We start from the raw sequence: 22119 nt of genomic DNA on the forward strand, positions 1-22119 counted from the left end.
CAAAACCTCTATCTTATGCCCAATAAAATCAGTATCAAATAAATAAAAATGTGTAGTGCTTCCTTTAAACCAAAATTTGAATTTGAAGCCATGTAAACGTTGTATTTAAAATAAATTGATAGCATGTCCTATCAACCCTGTTCGGAGGTAGATTCCACATATCAAAAAATTGGGGGCTCTGAACCTTACCAGCCCATAAATTCTTTTTTTTTTTTTCAGAAAGAAAAAGTTGATTATATTTATATGAGGGATATAAAGATCAAAATTTACATCATGTGTACTCCCATTTAAGAGGAGCATGGGTGCATCCAGTGAAAAATCAGGGAGGAAATGACTGATACATTTACCAAAACATAACTTCAACATATGAGAACCAGAAAGCATATGGTGTACAGTGAACATCGTGAATCCCATCCAAAAATCAAGAAAAACATCCACATAAAGATCATAGACTCGTCCAAGAAAACCTGTTATGAGTAAGAGCAAAGAAAACTAGAAGTCCGGCATATTGAACTCCTGTATATGATAGCTAATTCCTTCACAAAGGACCTGCAAAAAACAAGAACCAGTGGTCTCCTGTAGCCCTGCTTTAGACAGAGAATCAGCCATATAATTTTTGTTTCTGCGAATGTGATGAATAGTGCTGCCATCCATGGAATCCCAGTAGTATCTAATCCTGCCCATCCAGCCATTCAAGTGAGATGCAGTGATATGGATCTTACCAGAGGTGCAATCAACCATAACTTTCGAATCCCCATAGATCAAAACATGTTGTAGATTAAGGAAGAGACAAAAGTATAATAATCCTGCGAGAGCCATGGCCTCCGCTTTACTATTAGATCCACTACCCCCGTTCCAGTGAAAGGAGAACTGAGTGCTTTCATCTACCATGATCAGGACACCACATCCACATAAGCCTTGCTGTTCTGCACCGTCGAAAAACGCCTTTGGGAAGGGAGAGTTTTCGAAAGATTGGTCAGAGGGAACACCTCTTCTTTGGAAATTGGCTTTCAGTGGAAGGGCTTCATAAGAAGCAACTATTTTAACAAAGATATCTGTGCTGTCCAATTTAGAATCGTTAAAAATTACAGAGTTTCGCCATTTCCAGATGTGCCACAGGGAGGAAATCAATAACCTTCGCTAATTTAATTTCTGTGCGCTGCACCAGAGGAGCGTATCTAAAATTGTAGCATAAGACTTGAGCTTGAATCCATAGCTTTTCTTTAGAAACTGCCAGATTTGTTGAGAGCGATGGCATCTAATGAACAGGTGGTCATTATTTTCTCCATCAGATCTGCGCAGGGGACATATACCTGGACCTATCCACCCGCGCTTCCTCAAATTCTCCCAGGTCAGAATTCTACCAGCCCATAAATTCTATTAAATCTAAACAAAAGTAAAAATAAATATCATGTTCAATTGGATTACAAAACTATCCACACATGTGCCAAATCAAGGAAAATTCCATAGGACCATAAAAACTACCCTGTTCAGTCACAAATTCCACACAACCATCAAAACCATCGATGCATATACCAAATCAATATCTTTAGACACAGAATCCATACCGATCATGAAACAAGAGGCACCTAAAAAATGGTATTCTATGCCCATCTCGGACGTGATCTGCCGCCATCCTTGCCTCTCAAGTCCTAGATTTCACAAGGAGTTGCAGTCTGAAACTACAATGATCACAACATGATTACAACAAAAATAAAATACTTGATATCATTACGCAGCGAGAAAAATAGGGCAAAGAATGAGTAGGGTAAATAAAATAATAAAGGATAGGTCGCATGAAAGTAAAAGATGGAAGTGGAGTGGCATGTAAGAGTCTCATTACAAGCTATGAATTGAAACCATAAAGAATGAAACGAAAGAAATTACAATAGGCATGGGAGGAGGTGAGGGAATGGAGGTGTCTGGTTGTTATGAGTTTTGTAACTGAGAAATTTTTTACAAATCCCTAATGAAATTTTTTCATATAACTAGACAAATTTTTTCATATAACTAACAATATTCTAGATTCATTAAAACTTCAACCATATATATATTAGTTGAAAAAATTTCTAACGCCCAATTTCAATATAAACCACACTTATAGACATTATTAAAAATTAAAATAATTAGTTGAAAAACATATTAGAGAGCATCATTTCATTTCAATTCGCACCCTGCGTTAGGAATAACTGCCATTGAACTTTAGATCGAGGCTTGATTAGATATGGATAGGCTTGGGAGAAAATCTACTCCGACTATGATAGCTATGGCTTCAATTTTGTTTTTATTTAGCTCTGTTATGGATGCTTTGGGAGGATTCTAAGTTGATGTGAAGAAAAGTGTGAGTTATCAAGCACCATAGATAATAACTATAACTATATATATTTCAAGTGTGTAAAACTTCCACTGCTATAATGTTTTAGTTGTTTCATCTAAGTATTGAAGAGCTTGCCACCTTGACACGCTGATCCGTTCCATGATGAACCATCCCACACATTTAACGAGTAGAACGTACATATTTTTTTAAATTTATATTTCAAAAACTTTATAATTAATATTTATTTAAAAAGGTCATAAAGATATAACACATTCAACTGGAAAACTTTGAAATTTTCTTTTAATTTTATATCCAAAAATTATTTTACAATTTGTAAAACAACGATTCTTGCTACAACGATTCTTGCATTTAATGGGTTATTAGTCAAGAAATGTTACTTATTCTTTTCTTTTTTTAATAGAAACACCTTCTTTGAATCGGCCCATCTGCTTCATGAAAATTATAAATAAAAAAGGTTATTCTACCATGTGAATAAGATTTTATAATAATAATGTGAGCTACAGAGCATTAGTGCATTAGTGATGTTTCAGAGTATATATAACTAGCATTTGCACCTTATGTTGCAAAGAAAACTCCGTAAGGCATAGAGTGGGGAAGAATAGCATAGAGTGGGGAGGAATAGGTAATCAAATCCGTCAAAATTAAAAGTAAATTGATCTATTAATTTTCTATTTACATACACTTAAATCGTATGCAGCGTGGGATAAGAATCTCAAGTTATAATTCAGATAAAATTCTATAGTCCATGCGCTATTTTAAATATTTTACTCTTTTGTCATAACAGGAAGAATCTCAAGTTATCATTGAGATAAATAAATCTCTATAGTACATACTCGTTATATATATATATATATATATATATATATATATATATATGAATGAAGATCTCTGCTACAATTTATATTACTGTGGCAATGCCATTTTTCTCTCGCAAACCAAATTTAACTGATCTTTGCCCTACAAGCCTAGAGAGAATTTCTTGCGAACAAAATTTGATTAGCATAATTTCTACTTGTGGGCGAGCAAGGAATCTAGAAGCTTAATAAAAGAAATTACCTCTAAATTAGTTTAAAATAGACTCCCATGAAAGAGAGCATTTTTCATAGATTTAGCTTGACTCCCGGCCATGTGTTGAATATAAATATCTGAAATTTATCCTCTGAGATTTTTCATTTTGTACAATGAGTTTTTTTAGTACATGAATGAGATTATTTGCAAATCAATTCTAAACACTAAAATGAGTAAGACTCTTTCTTAGCTTTTAAGTTACTTTTTTTTGTTCTTTATCTTTGTTTTCAGAATTTGTGATCAATTTAGTTAACATTCATTCTTGATATTTTATGGGAAAGAAGTCTAACAATCTTATTCTTTTGCTTTATTCTTTTGATAAAATTTTAGAATTGTCTTGATTATTGAATGCATATTTTCTCATATATACTGGTTCCTTAAACTGAGTTTAATGAACTGAATAGTTGATTACTTTGGACTTCATAAACCAACTTCAAACACCTATATTTACTCTACAGTACAGATCAAAAAAAATATTCATTTCTTTACTTTTGCCTATCCACCATCACCTAAATGCGAAAAAAAAAAAGACTAAGAAGCTCAGTTTCCTGAACGAAAAAAATATTCCAAAATTTTCCTTTACTTGTTCTAATGCCTTCATGTTTACAAAAATATGATTAAAGCTGGTCAGGGAAACCTTAAAAGTTGACATGAAAGAGATAAACACATACTTCATGATTTCCTCCTGATGGATTATTTACCCAAAATAGGAAACAAGCGAAAGTTCAGAAATGTATTACAATATTATTTGTGGCCCGGATTCAGGAAAGATTTTGATATATTTCTCGAAAAATTTACACAAATCAAGATACCACACCAAGCCTCCTTGAGCGAGGAGCAATACCTTTATAGAGAGTAAATTTATCGACCTTATATAGCCATACCATGCAGTGAGAAACATTCCGAGGTAACAACCCGCTACATCCTCGTTTCCTTCATATATACCCTGCATAGTTAAAATTATACAGACAAGCAAGCAAGCTCGTGTATATACCATATCAGACCTATGTAGCGCAGGATGCTTATCAGTCCTGTAGCAAGGCAGACTCGACCACACGACCTACAGAATTCGCAGTTTAGAAATCTGCAAGAGATTCCAAACCTTGAACTTGCATTTGAAGATTCAAAATATAGTTGGTGGTCTCCTGAAAAAGTGTATGAACTTCCATTTTCTTGCCGTCGAGAACAATCTTCTACAGAGTCTGAACTTTGGAAAGAATCAATTCATAGTATGTTTAGACAGGTTATACATGCGAGACTCATGGCAGGAAAGTGTGGAAGCGCCTTCAAATTATGCACAGGGAAATAATCACACAAACATTTCTGATGGAATTAGGTCTGTGGAACAATTATCTGCACTTTTAAAAGTACATGAACTCTGGTGCGAACATTGCCCAAATGAACATGGGCATGCTAAATTCACACAAAACAATCAAATCCAGTGAGATCCAAAGTAAAACCCAAGAACAGGCTTGAAGAAAAGGAATTATTCTCAACCAACACAATGAGTCTTGTTTATAGTCATGGAATTAGGATATTGCAAAATGGACAACACAAAGAAGAGGCACATTGATATTAGGATATAATGCACATAACCCCACTATCAAATGTAACATTTATTGTCACAATAGGTTTTCTGAGAAGTCTAGCTCATTGGTTCATTGATTTTCCTATTGGGAGTTGCAAAGATTACAGATAGATCTCGAGTAACTATCTTTGTAGCAGCCATATGGCATGCATTTGCTACTTGCACATCCTATGGATCCTCTTATCCTTTGACATAAAATTCATCACCATCGCCTCAAGTACATGAGGACGATCCTCTGATTCCTTCAACATATGTTAATTCTGCCAAAAATTCTGATTCATCTAAAATTTTATCCCAGAATGTTTCAATGACTAGCGATTTTCGACATTTGACAAGAGTTTGCTAAGCCAGTCTCAACCTCTTCTCTGTCACTCTTTTTTGGTTTATTGTTTTCTTAAACAGAATGAACATTTGTGGTCATGTTTTTGACAAAAGCACGAATGAGCCATTGAAAGGTCTCAGACGTGGATACAGATTCAAGCAGTCACTCCTCCCTCCTTTTGCTTAGGTCCTTGAAGTTTTTCTCTGTTACATTAGGTTCTCACATGCCTACTGCGCAGTTGAAATCGATCCTTTAGTTAACAAACTGGTTATCCAACCAGTTCAAGCATCTCCTTCCCTCCCGCTCGAGAGCCTTACATTTTGCAACACCCCTTCCTATACAAAATTGAAAGACAAGAAAGGTCGGCCCAGAAGAATAGATTCTGGAACCATATAGAAAGGCTAGAATGGAAAGGATGGACCAAAATATTGGACACTGGCTGGTGTTGTTTAAGGGATATTGGTATAATGGATGGTGTTGGGGATAAGGGCTCACTAAGTTTCTTTTAAATACTTGGCAATAACTATCTGATTAACCATACATTCAAATGATTAACCACACATTCAAAGTGAGTGGTTTGGTAGTAATAACTAAGTTTCCTTTAAATACTTGCCAATAACTATCTGATTAACCACACATTCAAAGTGAGTATTGAGTTCCTGATTAACCACACATTCATGCAAACGATTCATATTTGATTAACCACATATTCAAAGTGATTAACCATACATTCAAAGTGAGTGTTGAGTTCCTGTTTAACCACACATTCAAAGGTTCACTGGTAATAACTAAGTTTTCTTTAAACACTTGTCAATAACTAAGTTTTCTTTAAATACTTGTAAACGACATCTTAAGGTTTAATTAGATTGAGTCTATGAAAATTGGCAATATCACTCAAACAAAGGTCATGAGATAAGATAAAGATAAGATCATTTTAATGTCCAAACTATCAACACCAACATGAAAAAATCCCAACATGAAAAAATCCCAATGGAAAATACATCTGGAGTATATTTAGATCACAATACCATATCACATATATATTTAATCTATGCTTTTCTTCCATCCCAATGGAAAATACATCTAGTTTATATTTAGATTCTCATTTATTTAAAAAATAAAATATTTGCATTCTTCAATTTATGCCTTACGGCGTTTCCTTTGCAACATTTGGTGCAAATGCTAGTACTACTCTTTATAATAAACTATATTATTATGTATGATATCAATCACTTGTTCTGGTAGTATTGTTCAAATTCATTTTTTTAAACTATAATTAACTTACATATTACTACTCTTTATAATAAACTATATTATTATGCATGATATCAATCACTCACTCTGGTAGTATTGTTCAAATTATTTTTTTAAACGATAATTAAAACCATATATTACTACTCTTTGTTTAGATATTAAGACATCATACCCAGACCTGGAATTTGACGTTGCCCAGAACGTTTTTTCCATTTCTAAACGTATTTGATGGCACATTTTTTTTTTCAAGCGTATAAAATGACGGTTAAAAAAAATCTCAAACCATAAATTTGACGTTCAAGTATCTCGATTGCCCATCATAAATTTTAGGGGGTAATGAGGGACTACAGGCTCAGTCAACCTCACCTCAGCGGCTCCGTAGATTATTCCAGATGGAGAAGAAAGGACGGATTTGGTGTAATTAATTTTAAATGATTTTTTTTTGTAAAATTAAATAATGGTGGGTAATTCAATTTTAAGGGCAAGGCACAGATTTCTTATTTTTTTAGGGCTATACATATTTGATTTGCAGCTTCAATCTCCTCCTCTCCTCTGATCTTCGAAAACAGTGTCCGCCAACCCTGATCTTCGAAAACAGCAGAGGTGAGTTTTTCTTTTTGGTTGTTTTTATCGTTAGTTTTACTTTTGAATCTTTGCAAGTGTTTGTATGAAGTTAATTTGCAACTCTTTGAAATGTGTGGATTAAGATTTAACTTAAATGTTAGTAAAGTGTGGATTTAAATTAATTTTATAATTTGGCTAATTTTTGATTTAAATTTAATTTAAAGTTTTATTGGCTGGATTTTGCTTCATGTCTGCCTGAGTGGCATTTAATTAGGAACACTTGCATTTAAATTTACATTTTCATCGTATTTTTTAGTCTTTTGGCAATGTATTTGAATTGAATCATTTGCTGTTTTTTAGTTTTCAAATGATACAGTACACAAACTTTCTACTTTTAAATGTGTTTACATTGGTCACTTTCCTGTCTTTAGAGATGTAAAAAAATTGACTTGGCATTTCTTCGCACTATTGTTCATATCTTTAATAAAAGGCTCCTCAATTAGTTGTAAAAGTTATCATAATTATGCCCTTGTTGTCAAAATAAATAACCTGCATTGCCTACAATCATGATTATCAAAAGTTAGCAATGTTAGTTCAAAACTTTCACAATGAGGACCATACTTCTGTCCACTTCATTGTTGTAACAAACTATTTATTCTTCCCATGTTGTAGATGGAACTTAGCAAATTTGAGAGAGATCACATGCACAAAGTTTAATACAAAAACCATTAAAAGTATTAGTTTATGTCTTGATGGTTGCAATAACAATATACGTTATTATTGTTATTTTAAACACAACTTATCATAGACTTTAGCTAAAATATCAAAGGTGTCATGATTGGGCTTAGCCAAAGAAACATTTGTGATGGGCAATGGTTCTTCAACAACTAGTTACTTTCATTTAGTATTTTTCTCTTGATGCAAGGTTTCCATGTCTAATATGTTTGGAGGGATGCATAACACCATCTCATCCAATGATGGTTGAGGATCCTCATCTTCTTAACTATATGACCTTTTTTTAGTGCTTTTCACATATTAAAATTTAAGTATATAATCAAAACTATTAACCCAAAAATATGAAAAGCCTTATAAAACCTTAAAAGTATGGTTTTATACTATTTCTAAGCACATATGCTAACTTAGGAAAAAGCAAGGAACTTTCACACAGATTAGTGAAAGTTGAGATGCAAGAGTATTTGAAAGAGAGTTGCCCTATAAGAGGAAGTTGACAGTCACAAATTTACATAGAACGTATAATGAAAGGCATGAAAAATATAAAAACGGCATTAATTTTCATTTAACAGGCAAAGGAGAATTGAATTCCAGGCCTGATCATACCTATAAACACTGGTATCATACCTATAAACACTGGCTTGATAGATAGAACAGAACTATAAATAGACAAACATTGAATACCTTCGGAACACTGGCTTGATAGATAGAACAGAATTATAAATAGACAAACATTGATTACCTTCCGAAGGAAAATATTAGTTGAATACTTAATATTTATCAACTAAATTAACTTCAATAAAAAAATCTAAATATCCTATTTTTATTATTCTTAAAATAAAAAAGAAACTACTTCAATCTTTATAGAAAAACAATCCAAATATGTTATATTTATTATTCCTATCTATATATATATATATATATATATATATATATATATATATATATATATATATATATTTCAAAACGTGAATGAGAATATCGAACTAATCGATTACAACGACTCGTCAACTCTCTATTCCTTCTTGTCAAAACAAATTACCAGATCCAAAAAGACGTAAAACACTAAACCATGTAGGATTATTGAACAAGAGAGTAATTTTAAATACTATTAAGATGACAACTATGCAGGTGAACAGTGCTCAATAATAATTTGTTTTAATAGAAACACTACAACCATGTAAAATAAGAACATTAAATAGCGCTCAACATATATAAATGATTATTGTAAACGCTAAATTTTAAATCTTAACATGAAATGCTAAATTTTAAATCTTAACATGAAATGCTACAATTACGCAAAAGTTATATATAGGTTTATTGTCTAGATTGCTTGCAAATCAACTATAAAATTTGCAGGTTTATTGAACAAAAATACTTGAAATTTTATCAGAGAAGACTGCAATTCCAAAATCAACTATAAAAGCTACAGGACTATTGAACATAAATACTTCAAATTTTATTAGAAAATATTGCAATTCCCTAAAATCTTAAATGACTTGGAAAGAATATTAAACAAAACAAGCACCCCTACCTATAAATATTAAATAATATCCACACATAATCTAAGTCCTGAACAATGATTTTTGGAATTTCACAACATATTGCAAAAACTCAAAAATAGTTTAGTCAAATTTGTTCCAGAAATTTCACCACATATAAACCCAAACACAGTCTAAAGTCAAAGTTGTTTTGACTTTGTAGTTGTCAAAAGTCTAAAGTAGTTAAAGTCAAAATTGTTTGACTTAGCAATTGTTAAAAGTCTAAACGAGTTTAAAGTCAAAATTGATTGACTTCGGAATTGTCAAAGTAAACTAGGTTTTGTTGCCCTTGGAGATAATTGTAACCCCAAATAACTTTATGGCACCATTGTCAGTGTCTATTTTCTCATTCTTTATCTCATCATCTGCCAAGCCCTAAATGTCTGCACTACCCATAATGTTATTTCCTTGTACCCTCTCACGATCTTAAGCCCCCACCAACTCTATTGGTTTAGGGTAACTGAAATCCACTGACATGGTATTAGTTACTGCACCAAGATCCCTCCCTTGAGGCATTGAACTGTGGAAAATTGTAACCCCAAATAGCTTTTGAGGCATTGAATTGCGGAAAACTATAACCCCAAATAGCTTTATGCCACCATTTCCAGTGTTTGTTTTCTCTTTCTTTAACTCATCATCTTCCAAGCCATGGATATCTACACTGCCCATAATGCTATTTCCTTGTAACCTCTCACGATCTTGAGCCCTCACCAATGGTTCAAGGTCATTGAAATCTATTGGCATGGTCAACATATTAGTTATTGCACCAGGGTCCCTCCCTTCTTGAGGCATTGAATTGACACTCAGTACTAGTAGCACTTGGAGACATGGCCAAAAAATTCTCAAGAAAATCATTGGAAATGCAAGATGAATTTGTTAGGCCCCTATACTACTAGTGTAACCCCTTATTGTTATTAGTATAACCCACTTATTATATTGATGTACCCATGTAGTGCCCATATTGTTACTATTATGCCACATAGAAGCCCACCATTGTTACTGTTGTGCCCTACAATATTATTGTTATGTAGGCTTTGATTGTATTGGGACCACTTAGACTCCTATATATAGAAAGGAGGTATTTTCATTTGTATCATCCAAGAATTGTTCATTTATGTAAAGTAAAGGAGGTTGCCCCCTCGAAGAGGCTGAATTCTAAGGCGTTGATATATCTTTTCTATCTTTTCTTGAGCTGGTTTCATAACATTTGGTATCAGAGCTATTCTAGGGTTTCGCTGCTCCAAACAGGTCATCGTGGAATTTTCGCTATAACTTTTTTTATGTGACGTTTCAGAAGTCGCAAAAAAAACCCATTTGAGAAGAATTGGCGCTGAACCTTGGGTCCGAATTTCAAATCTTTTCGCGTGACATTTTCGGAGATATGATCTGCGGAAGTTGGTCTTTTTGCAGACTCCTGAATTACACTCAAAACAGGTGACCTGGGGAAAATCGTCATAACTTTCTTTCTGAGAATCGGATTGAAATTTCGTAAGAAGGTACAGAAAGAGGACGGACTGTAGTTTCTGTTTATATATGTTTCAAAGTCAAAGGTTGAAACAGTGACACGTGGCACTTCATACAAGTTCGCTCTACTGAACTAGTCTATAATCAGGTCACTGCGGGAGATTGTGCATAACTTTTTCTTGGAGAATCCAATTTGGATCAGACTTGTGGCATTGGAAAGAGGAAAAAGAGAGCTACTGCAGGTCACAAGTTCAGAACTTAAAGATCCGAAAGTACAGAGTTACAGTTGTTTCAAGGTAGATCTCCTAAAATCAAGAAAAAGCAAGATGAGGAAGTTTGATGGCAAGGATCCGGTAAATTGGATACTTCAGATGGAGCAATATTTTGATATACATGGTGTACAACTGTTACAAAAGGTATGTATTGCATCTTCATATTTAGAACCAGATCAATTTTTATGGTACAAAGGGCTTTGTTCTCGTAAAAAACTTGTTACGTGGTCAATTTTCACGGAGGAAATGATAGCACATTATGAGGATATAAAGAGCAACACCTTCTTTAGAGCAACACCACAACAATTGGAAAGAGTAAAAGGGCTTTGTGACATAATGGAAAGCAAAATTATGGAAACCAGGAAGCATACCCCTCACAACTATAAAGATGGAAGTGTTGTTTCTCCCAGCCTTCCACAACCTACAAGGGTTACACCACAACAATTGGAAGAAAAAAGAGAAAAAGGGCTTTGTTACAATTGTGATAGCAAATGCACTAAAGGTCATAGGTGTGCTGAGAAGAAATTATTTTACATAGAATATGAAGAGGAGGAAGAAAAGGATCAAGAAACATCAAAAGAAGAGGATATACGTCAGGACACCACCCCAAAGAAAGAAGAAATGAATCAGACCATATCTTGTAAAGCATTGGCAAGAATTACCACTCCTCAAACTCTCAAGATAGAAGGACATATCAAGAAGAAAAAGGTGCAAGAAGTGAAAGATCACATCGAGAAAGAAGAAATGAATCCAACCATATCTTGTAATTCAATGGATGAAATTACCACTCCTCAAACTATCAAGATAGAAGGACACATCAAGAAGAAAAATGTTCAAGAAGTGAAAGATCACATCGAGCATCAAGAAATGAATCTGACCATATCTTGTAAAGGACTAGAAGAAATTACCACTCCTCAAAAGATAGAAGGACATATCAAGAAGAAAAAGGTTCAAGTAGAGAAAGATCATATCGAGCATCAACAACAAGTTCTCCAACTTTTAAAGGATAACGCCACTTCGGTACAAAATCAAATGAAACAACAGGTAGATCAACATCGTAGTGAAAAATGTTTTGATGTGAGTGATTGGGTATTTTTATTGCTACATCTCAAGCAAGCTATTTATGAGAAGGAAATGTTGGCAATACTACATGCACTTAAAAAATGGCGACCTTACCGAATGGGAAGACGCTTCAACGATGAGGATGTGGAAGCATTGTTTTGTGCTATTTATATTATCCAACCAAATTGGATAAACGAAGCAACGGATGAATGGAAGAAGAACGAAGAAGTATGGCCACTTATTCAAAAGTTGCAAAAGATCCCAATTCAAGCAATATTGCCAGAAATTGAAGAGGAAGGAAAAATCATATTGGAACCTGGAGCAGTCACAGAAACAAGAACCCGACAACTATGAAATCGATCAATTTCAGAGTATCTCATCAAGTGGAAGAACTTACCCGCTGAATATTCCACATGGGAGGACAAGAATTTTATATAGAAGCATCAAGAACTACTCAAGCGTTGAGGACAACGCTTTTTGAAGGAGAGGGGCATGTTAGGCCCCTATACTACTAGTGTAACCCCTTATTGTTATTAGTATAACCCACTTATTATATTGATGTACCCATGTAGTGCCCATATTGTTACTATTATGCCACATAGAAGCCCACCATTGTTACTGTTGTGCCCTACAATATTATTGTTATGTAGGCTTTGATTGTATTGGGACCACTTAGACTCCTATATATAGAAAGGAGGTATTTTCATTTGTATCATCCAAGAATTGTTCATTTATGTAATGTAAAGGAGGTTGCCCCCTCGAAGAGGCTGAATTCTAAGGCGTTGATATATCTTTTCTATCTTTTCTTGAGCTGGTTTCATAACAGAATTGGATTTTCCATTTTTGTGAGAATGAGGACTTGTAATGTAAAAGGTGTTTTCTGTGGTGCTGTGAGGGGTGAAGTAAACCATATCCCCTGCTTCCAGCTTTTTAGTCTTCACAAATTTTCTCCATCTGCTGGCGAGCACATAGCTCTGAGAGCTAGTCTAGCACTTGAACTTGAATTTCCATTCTTTTATTATCACTATCAAAGAATGTAAGAAATATGGTCTCCCCATTGTCCAACATGTGTATAGATAAGTGATTCCGTGCATGTTCTTTTGGGATCACCAACCTGTTTAGGGAACCCACATCACTTATAGTCAACACTTTGTAAAATTGATGCGATTTATGCATCATAGAGGACCCTGGTAAACTCTCCAAAAGCTGCTAAAGAGGTTCACCTTGTTCTGTTGGTCTAAGTAAAACTGGGAGGGAATTTCATCTGCTGTAGTTTTTCATCGTAGGAATGATCTTTGATTATTTCAACAACTTCTTTGTCAGTGAAGTGATTTCGAAAATATGACTCTGTTTCAAACACTGGTTTATTGGGAAGGTTTCAAGGGCTATCTTTTCCTTTTAACTTGATGGAAGCTCTGTCATAAGCCAAGGCAGTGTCTTTTTTTGAGTTAAAGGTGCCAAGCCATGTTCTATGATGATTTGCATATATCTGTACTTCCCACTTTCCATTTCTTTGAGGAACAACACTTATGAGCTGTCTTTTGCACTCAACTGCAGAACTTGCTCGATCACTTTTCTGACTTTTGCTTGCCATTGTCTGACCTATGAGTGGTGCTTGATCTTGTTTGGAAGGTTGAACTAAGTCAAGGGCGGAAGAAGAGCGACAATTTGATTTTTTTTTTTCTTTTAAGTTTGAAGGCTTTTCCAACCCAGCAGAGACTTATAATCCTAGAGATAGCCACTTGGTGTCAGCTCATATGATTCCTGCAAGTGCATGTAACTTCACAATCAAATAGACAGTCTACCCAATTTATTGTTGACGTCAAGTATCAGTAAAATTTTCTGTAACACACTTTTGAAGCTGTCAAAATCTAGCTTCAAACTTACAAGTAGCAGAGACACGGGTGGGACTATTGCAAATTGATTCCAAACACACCAAAACTCTAGAGCCCAGATTTGGTGATGGGATTTGCTTTCATATTACTTGTATCCTCCTACACTATGGGTGTATGGGTGATGGCTCCAAAGGTTTGAACACGGGTGGGACTACTGCGAATTGATTCCAAACACAAAAACTCCAAAGGTCGGAGTTGGTGATGGGAAATTCTTTCATATTGCTTGTGTCCTCCTACACTACTGGCATATAGTTGATGCCTCCAGATATTTGAAGGGACTACTGCAAATCGATTCCAAACACCAAAAATCCAGAACTCCAGAGGCCAAAGTTGGTGACGGCACTTGCTTTCATATTGCTTGTATCCTCCTATACTACGAGTGTATGGGTGATGCCTCCAGAGATTTGAACACGGGTGGGACTACTGCAAATCGATTCTAAGCACCAAAACTCCAGAGGACAGAGTTGGTGATGGGACTTGCTTTCATATATTTCTTATATCCTTTTACACTAAGGACATCTGTCTGCACTTTGAAACCTTATCCCACCCACTTAAAAACCAAATCGTGATATTGTTTTCCAATTAGCAACCTTCATCACCAATTGCTAAATCAAACACAAAATAACACCTAATTTAACCAAAAGTATCCAACTGTTTCTATTCATAGATCAATATAGTTCACATAAATTTATTCAAATTAAAAATACTGCAACCTGGTTGAATACACTTTGAATCTAGTGCTTTGAAACTTTTTCTCATATACAAAGATATATGTTAGGAATGTTGTAAGTGCTATGAAACACAAATCTAAAAACTCATGATGCTATCGTGATATTCAATTTGAAATACAAATCAAAAGGTATTAGTAGTGAGTTGTAGCTATGGAAAGTAGTTACCATTGAGATTGTTGTTTCTGAACTTGATTTGGAAGTACTCAAAAATAAAACATTTTAGTAGAACATTAACAAAGAAAGATACAACACACTCACATCTTTTAACTGGCAAACAGATGCCCACAATAAATAGACAGAGGAACATTATAATTTACGCTGATATGACAACAAGGCAAACAATACATCACTTGAAAATAAGGTTAGTTGGATAGTCAGTAACAACTATTTAATAGGTCATGTATCAACTACAAGGGTTCAACACAGACTCTATGCTTAATATATCATTTGTGCATGCATCACTTGAAAAATTTATAAATAAGTTAATTTGCTCATGTGTCACTTGAAAAACTTATAAATAAGTTAATTTGCACATGTGTTACTATATTAAAATAAGTTAATTATTCATTAACTAATACATTCAAATAAAATATAAAATATATTAGGGCATGAAAATATACTCAATTTAAGAGAGATTATATTATGAAAGTTAGGATGACAAACAACTTATTATAATGAACTATATATTATTTATGTATAGTGGTATCATGAAATTATATTATTGCATAAAAATATATTCAGTTCAACACATTATTTGTCACGCCCCTACACCTGCGGTGATCTTCCAACCGCTTGTAGCGAGGTGCGGCACCACCGAACGCTTTCTTTTTAACAATACTAACGTTTATGGGCTACGCCTATTCCAACATAAACTTACTTAACTTGTGTTCTTATAACCGAATAAAATGTTATCCTTTATACTTCAACAAAGAACATTCTCATTCATTAACCATCAACAATAAACCGAGAACAATACACAAGTATAAAGGGAGGGGCAACTCCCCGAACAGTCTGCCCAACAATAATATTATGTCAAGAATATCAGATTTTACAACAAGTGTGTCTTGGCTGAACCAAGTCTCACACTTAACCAATTTTTACAAAGATAGGCCACCTGCCTTTTACAATAGTCTTGTGCACCTCTTGCACAAAGAATGGTGCTCACCCGAGCCACCTAAAATCTCTGCCAAGTCCTACACCAAAACCCGTACCTTAGAATCCACTCGGGCACACCTTGCCCTACCTTCGACTCACCCAAGACTAAACTCACAACCAAGCCTTCATACCTCAACCTGCAAACCACTTCCTCCACGCACCTAGGTTAGACTACGCATGAGGTATGCGTATCTACCTCTAAACCTGCGCAAGTGTTTACCCCTTAAGCGTATGAAAGAGATGAGCGAAGATGCTTGTCACAAATGAGCTCTGCGTCCTCTAATATATACGCTAGCCTGCTCAAATGTTAAGGGGTGTCCAGCCTTAAGGCCGACCCCATAAACCATGTTATAACGCCATAACATCACCAAATGTAAGTCGGCTTTGCTCCATCGTGTAAGCCTCTCCAATCGTGGTACAAAGCCTTTCACTCCATCGCATTATTCACTAAGTGTCGTTCTCTCTCATGAGTATCGTCGCACTTAGCTCCAAACGTCGCATATCGTCGCATAAGGTTCGGATGACTGTCGCACTTCGTCGCCCAAGGAGCGCCCGCCCGTCGCACTTCCGCCCGCTCGTCGCACCATCGTGTGCCCGTCGTGCCGTGCGCCCGTCGCTCGTCTGCCCGAGTTGCGAAGGCCTTACATCCTCGTCCACCTGAAATCATTGTCGTCCTCGACAACATACCATCTCGGTAGCTCTCCACCAAGATCATCATCATTCAGGATGTCGACCTTTCTACACAAGGCAAACATCCTTGCAACATATGTAGAGACTCTTTCTCCACTATGTCTCGGCCTAGTGACCACTGCCACCAAGCTCACCATCCATAATCCATGCTCAGGTCCATGGAAACTCCATCCATCTCATCTGCAACATGTTGTCCATATCAAACCGACTCTTGATGTGCCCCATTCAGGTCCATGAAGCTCTCTCCATCATCTGCAATGTGCCACCCTCAAGTCTTCATTCAACTCTTGATGTGCCCCATTCAGGTCCATGAAGCCCTCTTCATCATCTGCAATGTGCCATCCTCAAGTCTCCAATCTTACCAACTCTTGATGTGCCCCATTCAGGTCCATGAAGCCCTCTTCATCATCTGCAATGTGCCATCCTCAAGTTTCCATGTCACACTAGCAAGTCCTCCTGCATAACATTCCTGCCCTAGCACCTTGTTAGGATGTCCCTTGACATCTCTACAAGTGCTTCCACACAATGTCCTTGCATAGGTCTCTGCCATGCTCCATGTCTTCAAGTCTTAATCCTGATGTCCATGACTAAGCTGCCCATGTAGTCCACAACCAAGTAGACACATCACAACATCTGGCCATCCCACCCAAGTCTTCAACTTCCGGTGTAGTGAACTCGGTCACCCAACCATCTCATCATCATCATGTCACGAGTCCCTTCACCATAGCTCCTCCACCATAGTGTCCACCAAGACTACCTCTTGGTCTCGGCCATGAGGAGTCCACCCAAAACATCACAAGTGTGCCCTCCTCAATCTGTACATGAGTCATGCCGGGCACTTAGCCAAAGTGGCTAAAGCATGACCCAATCCTCCACAACGATCATCAAGTCCCACCCTTGTCAAGGGCCTTTGCACCTTCAACCATAAGGTCACAAGTAGCCCCAACAAGCCCTGCAATAGTTGACAATCCTTGCTTCTCCATACAAGGTTCCATCGTAGTCATCCATGGTAAGATGTCCTCTTGCCTTGGCAAACTGACTTTGCCCTTTTCTGCACACGGTCCATCTCCCAAATGCCCAAATGAAACACAAGTATCATCACTTACTTCATCATCATGAGGCTCCTCCATGTGAGTGACCTCACTCATACATGTTGACAAACTGCACGATCCTGGTTCAATTTGATCAACCTCAAGTTCATCCTCCATCGTAGTCAAGCTTGCAACATCTTCATCATAGAAGGGGACAACAATAGCCTTGCTGCCCTTCAAAAAATCTTGCCCAAGTATCATATCGAAGCCATTCATCTCCATCACTATGAAGTTCAACTGACCTCTCCATTCTTTCATCTACACAGGTACATCGTGTACCAAACTTGCCACCTTAGCTCTAGAGTCCACTGCCTTGATCTCCATAGTAGACGTCAGCCCAACCTCTTTTGCTAACTGTGTTGTCATAAAGTTATGTGTAGCACCCGTGTCTACCAGAGCTTGAATGGTCTTGCCATAAACCATCAAGTCTATGTAACCCAGACTGTTCTCCATAACCTTATCTGCACCTGCTTCACCTGTCACCAGCTCCGACCGAGCTCTGATACCAACTGTCACGCCCCTACACTTGCGGTGATCTTCCAACCGCTTGTAGCGAGGTGCGGCACCACCGAACACTTTCTTTTTAACAATACTAACGTTTATGGGCTACGCCTATTCCAACATAAACTTACTTAACTTGTGTTCTTATAACTGAATAAAATGTTATCCTTTATACTTCAACAAAGAACATTCTCATTCATTAACCATCAACAATAAACCGAGAACAATACACAAGTATAAAGGGAGGGGCAACTCCCCGAACAGTCTTCCCAACAATAATATTATGTCAAGAATATCAGATTTTACAACAAGTGTGTCTTGGCTGAACCAAGTCTCACACTTAACCAATTTTTACAAAGATAGGCCACCTGCCTTTTACAATAGTCTTGTGCACCTCTTGCACAAAGAATGGTGCTCACCCGAGCCACCTAAAATCTCTGCCAAGTCCTACACCAAAACCCGTACGTTAGAATCCACTCGGGCACACCTTGCCCTGCCTTCGACTCACCCAAGACTAAGCTCACAACCAAGCCTTCATACCTCAACCTGCAAACCACTTCCTCCACGCACCTAGGTTAGACTACGCATGAGGTATGCGTATCTACCTCTAAACCTGCGCAAGTGTTTACCCCTTAAGCGTATGAAAGAGATGAGCGAAGATGCTTGTCACAAATGAGCTCTGCGTCCTCTAATATATACGCTAGCCTGCTCAAATGTTAAGGGGTGTCCAGCCTTAAGGCCGACCCCATAAACCATGTTATAACGCCATAACATCACCAAATGTAAGTCGGCTTTGCTCCATCGTGCAAGCCTCTCCAATCGTGGTATAAAGCCTTTCGCTCCATCGCATTATTCACAAGTGTCGTTCTCTCTCATGAGTATCGTCGCACTTAGATCCAAACGTTGCATATCGTCGCATAAGGTTCGGATGACTGTCGCACTTCGTTGCCCAAGGAGCGCCCGCCCGTCACACTTCCGCCCGCTCGTCGCACCATCGTGCGCCTGTCGTGCCGCGCGCCCGTTGCTCGTCTCCCCGAGTTGCGAAGGCCTTACATTATTTATGCATGTTGATATCATTAAATTATATTATTGCATGAAAATATACTCAGTTCAAGAGATTATTATGCATGATGATATCATTAAATTATATTGTTGCATGAAAATATAATCAGTTCAAGAGATTACATTATGAAAGTTATGGTGACAAACAACTTATTATAATAAACTATATATTATTTATCCATAATGATATTAATATTGCAATAAAGGAAAATAAATTTATTACATGAAAATATACTTGATGAAAGCACCAAATAGCTTTTGAAAAATATAATAAAACCTTAGTATCAAAACATTAGAAAGCAATCGCGAATGGAATTAGAGAAATTGGTCCCAAAAATTTGAGTTTAAATGTATGAAATTTTTTATAATGAATGACATTTCTATTATATTATATATATATATATATATATATATATATATATATATATATATATATATATAATTAAAAATATTATTAAAAACAATGATGATGTAAATTTTTATTGTGGATAATTTTTTTTGTAAGTTTGGTAAGACTATAACTTTATCATGTCTAACTTCTTACTTAAGATTTGAACCAAAGACTTTTAATTTGGTGGGACTTTATGTCCAAGACCATTGTCAATTGAACTATCCCAAACAAACATTGTGAATAATTCTTTTAAAACAAATAATATATATATATATATATATATATATATATATTTTTTTTTTTTTTTACAAGATTATATATATAAAATACAATAATCATAAATATAAAAGTAATTATAATATGTAAATTTCTAATAATATATATATGTATGATGATTATAAATATTTTTATTTTAGAAATTAGATGAATTATGTAATACATAAGTGGATAATGATTATATAAAAATATTTATATAGATGAATTATGTAATACATAAGTGGATGATGATTATATAAATATATTTATACAATAAGTGGATGATGATGGTATAAAAATATTTATATAACAAGTGGATGATGATCGTTTAAATATATCTTTAATAATTCACTATCTTGTTATAAGTGTGTATATACATAACTTAAAAAAAACACAAAACATATAAGCAAGCTGCGGACTGTTATAAATCCCTGCTCTAGCCTCGTTTATTATAGAACTACTCTCTTAAGTTACGAAAATATTAGTAAAACTATGCAAAGTTTTTTTTGAAAACTTATTTATTTATTACTAGCAATTGTCTCAAAAGTATTAAGAGAGGCCGATAAAATTATTAAATTAGAATTGTTGAATTTTTTTATAAGAGATATTGGTTCAAGACTAACTGATGAGCAATTTGAGTTGGCTAAAGGCTTTTTAATTGTTTTTTATTATTGTAAAATTATATTGATAATTTATTGGTTTTATTTTCAAAAGCTTGAAGGAATTTGAAAAACAGGTATAGAATTGCTTTGTAGAATTTGATCCCAAAATCCTAGATTTGTAAATATATACTCAATGAAATGTTAATTAGTTGAAACCTTGCACAAATGTTTGATATAAGAAAATAAGTGGATATCAACTTTAAAAAATTTAATAAAATCTTCTCAATTTTATTTTATAGATGTGCAAGAAGTAAATTACATTGATGTTTCAGCGATGCTAAAACTTTGAAGGTCGTAAGGTATTAGGTTGAAACAACTCACCCGGTGTAAAGCTTGAAGAGCAGTTTAACAAATGACTTTCATCTGATTCTACACAAGTCGCCTCTTCCGAAATTAAAAGTCAACAATAATGCACAAGACTTAAACAAGCCATTTAATTGTTTTTATTGGCAAATTCCAGGAATGCTGTTAATAAGATTCACAGAAGCCTAAATTCCACAAAAGATTAAATTAAACAAGAAATTAATATGGTCTGAAAAGAGGCATCTCTCCCTAAAACACCAAACTCCCAACGAGATTAAATTCTAATTGAAGTTGGTGGGATAAGTTACAGCACAATTCACTTCATGGCAAACCAAAATTAAATCAGTAGTAATGCCCACCTGGCCGATCTTGTAATCAAGTGGCTTCTAACAATGATGTCAAAAAATAATATGAAACAAGCCTGCTAGTGCCATTTGTATCTAGCTGTCAATTCTTGCGCACATCGAAATTCCATTTTACCTTAAGAGTTGTTATGAAAACATAGACGCCCAAAATCAAAATATGGACACACCATTGCTCACAGCTTTCATAATCCACTTCACACTGCCATAATCCGCCTCACACTGTGTTTCACCGAAGACTAAAACCGCAAAATTTCCTAAACTCTTGGCCTTTAAGGTCTCCAAAGCATAAGATCGTTTATAAGTCATTACCCTCAGATGGCACCCTCAGGGGAAAGAGAAGTCCCTCCTGTATAGGAGTCAGTCCCCAGTCCTGGGTCTGAGATCTGGCCGCTGCTTTGGCAGACAGACTCTCAGTCTATGGCGATGGGCATATAGCTCAGCGGTTAGAGCCTTAGTGTCGCAGGTTCGAGTCCTGCAAAAGCCCACAATGGCTCTAAACTTGGTGCCTGGGTTTGGAATGGCATTAAACTTCCGGTTGCCTCCGGTGGCATTAAAGTTCCGGTATTCGCGTTTAACAAAAACAAATGGAACAAATAAAAAATGACTTACAGCATTAGAATGCAAAAGCCCACAATGGCTCTAAACTTGTTGCCTGGGTTTGGAATGGCATTAAACGTCCGGTTGCCTCCGGTGGCATTAAAGTTCAGGTTCATATGTGTCTGCAATTTGGGTTCTTTGAACATTCATTCGAGGAGCTTTAGTGGTTCAGGTGTCGCATCGAACGTTGGTTCGTGTAAGGCACGAACTATTGAG

General features: G+C 35.8%; 1 long non-coding RNA gene across 1 annotated transcript; it reads right to left on the reverse strand.

The window, feature by feature from the left end:
• Positions 1 to 296: 296 nt before the first annotated feature.
• Positions 297 to 1930, reverse strand: LOC149144533 (uncharacterized). The gene is made up of 2 exons (XR_016264740.1): positions 1569 to 1930; positions 297 to 1386 (listed from the first exon to the last, which is right to left on the reverse strand). It is a non-coding gene; the product is annotated as an uncharacterized LOC149144533 (long non-coding RNA).
• Positions 1931 to 22119: the final 20189 nt, after the last annotated feature.

The sequence above is a fragment of the Pinus tabuliformis genome, chromosome X, assembly GCF_031772625.1.
Source record: "Pinus tabuliformis cultivar Carrire ecotype Pingquan chromosome X, CPIR1, whole genome shotgun sequence".
In the NCBI taxonomy this organism is placed as follows: domain Eukaryota; kingdom Viridiplantae; phylum Streptophyta; class Pinopsida; order Pinales; family Pinaceae; genus Pinus; species Pinus tabuliformis.